Source organism: Montipora capricornis, chromosome 6, assembly GCF_036669925.1.
Source record: "Montipora capricornis isolate CH-2021 chromosome 6, ASM3666992v2, whole genome shotgun sequence".
In the NCBI taxonomy this organism is placed as follows: domain Eukaryota; kingdom Metazoa; phylum Cnidaria; class Anthozoa; order Scleractinia; family Acroporidae; genus Montipora; species Montipora capricornis.
The window spans coordinates 69,277,774-69,280,273 of NC_090888.1; positions in this window are offsets into that span (position 1 = coordinate 69,277,774).

Genomic DNA, 2,500 nt, shown 5'->3' on the forward strand with positions numbered 1-2,500 from the left:
TCGGTAAAAACCTTTCATCTCTTCAACGATCGATCCTCTCTTGGGTTCCAATCCTTGCCCGACAGGTCACGCAAAAGCGTGACAAACGAACTTTTCCAAGAGCTTTGCAAAATCACATCGATTTTACTCGTTCAGATCATCGGTGACCCCTGTTTTTTTAATCATGAATCACTTACTTTACTTACTATCTACAACATATGATGAAATGAAAAAATTCTCACCGTAAGAAGTTATCTTTTTTTAACATTTTCTTTCCTCGTGCCATCGAATACCGGTAGTGGTTGCAACGGATAGAGCTTACGAAAACGCTCGTCGAGGATGAACTCTACTGTTTACCACATCCCTAGCGGCATACAATTATCTAAAAATCTCACTCCTAAAAACCTATGCACGGAAACTTTCACTCCAACAGTTTATTTTTATGATTTTCGATGGATGAGCAGATGAGCCTACATCTCGCTATTATGACCGATTTCTCGAAATTAAGGCATTTTTCCACTGCCATTTTCTCCGTAACAAAGTCGGTGACCCCCATTTTTTTTTTCATTTTTGGAGTAAGTACTTTATGACCTAACTCTAGGCGAGAAATGAACAAAATCTCACCTTAGGAAGATTTTGGCGCGAACGTCCTTAATAGAGGTGTCCGCTTAATAAAGGTTTGATTTACAGTAAATAAGGGATATAAATTTAGGGTATTCGGCCACTGTCCGCTTAATAGAGGGTGTCCGCTTAATACGGTGTCCGCTTAATACAGGTTTCACTGTAATTCCACTTGCAGGAATCCTTGTTTCAGATCCAAGTTGCTAAAGAATTTTTCTTTTGAAACTTCTGGTAGAATCTCTTCAATCACTGGTTCAGGAAGGGTGGATCAATAAATAGACGTATGCTGCCATTTTGATCTGTGCTGCCATCATGCCTGAGACCTAATCTGTGGGATCATCGACCGGACTGATGGCACGTCTCTTCATTAAACGGTGTAACTCTACTTGAAGTTTCTCTGTGTCACGCCGTTTCCTCCTCGCTGATTGGATGATAAGATAATGCGAGGGTTTTTTTGGTACAATCCGCATTTGAGACTTTTCCTACACATCTGGCCCCAGTTGTTCGAAGGGTAGATAGCGCTATCCACCGGAAAAGTCGCTATCCACTGGATAACTCAATTGGTTTTGCTTGTGTTTATCCGCTCGGATAGTGATTTATCCAGTGTATAGCGCTATCCATCGTTTGAACAACTGGGGCCTGTACTTTAACTGCTTCCTTTCCTTTGGGACAAACAGTTCCGTGCCCGTCTTCGATGTCCTTATTTACTCATTATTTTGAGACGATTCTTCGGAAGGTGAGTTAACTCGACGGAGTCTTAAGCCATCTGCAGCTTCTAAATCTTCCACCCTCGTGCGGTTGGCTCTGCTTAGGCAAGGGCAAATGGCGGACAAGATACGCCAATAGCGCGGTTGGTAATTTTTATTGCTTAGCCCGTAAATGAATGGATTAAGACAAGTGGTCATAAAAGCCAGAAATGACGTGAATTTATGTAACGGTTTAGCAAGTTCCGTTTTTCCAGTGAAAGAAACGAGAAAGACGATTTGGTTGGGAAGGTACAAGGCGATCAAAGTACAACTGGCAGCTGTTACCATTCGAGTCGACTTTGCCTTCAGTTTAGCTTTGCTCTCCGCAGACGCAGTCGGAGAATGGATAGTCTTTAAAGTCATGTGGATATATACAGGCCAATCATGGCAAGGCATGGTATTACCATCTTTAAGACCACCTGAGCAGCGTACTAGGCAGTCTTAAAAGCGGTTCCCCTTGAATCATTCCTTAAGCAGGGTTTATCACAGATGCGATGACTCAGAGTTGCTGCGCTTGAAAACCGTTTTGTTCATAGACCATGCAGTCATTTTCTTTGTAACATACAGCAAAAATACTGGTGGGCCTATTTTGAATTCACTCCGATGCTACATGGCACCTAGATGTTAAATAAGGACATCTCAGTGAACGACATTGTGCTCCATTCTACAAATACTGAAACGATAGATACAGTTCAGTGTCACTTCGTGGTCGCCCAAGACATTGGCAAAAGATATAATGAAAGGCTCGGCCAACGGGGTGTCAAGGTTTTAAAACTGGTCATGTCTAGATTGTTAAAGCTCCTTTAACTTTTATAACTAAACAAATCATTGAGGCTCATTAACGAATTAGGAAAATTGGAGTCTCCGTTAATGTGTGCTCAAGGCGTTTTCCTCAAATTTGAGATTGTACTATTTCGGGTTGTAGATGTTCAGAAAACCGAATGGAATGAACCAGAATTCAAAGAACACGAATTGAAATCCAATCTAAAACAAGAAATCATTAACTTTCCATGATATCTCTTTAGCTCCTAGTGCCGTTTTTTTCATTTCTGTCTATCTTAAACCGCAAGTCATACCTACGTACCGTCAAATCCGAAAGAGATGGCCGTTTTCTCTTATCTTTATTACTGCTCTGCTCTCTAAAATGACTTATT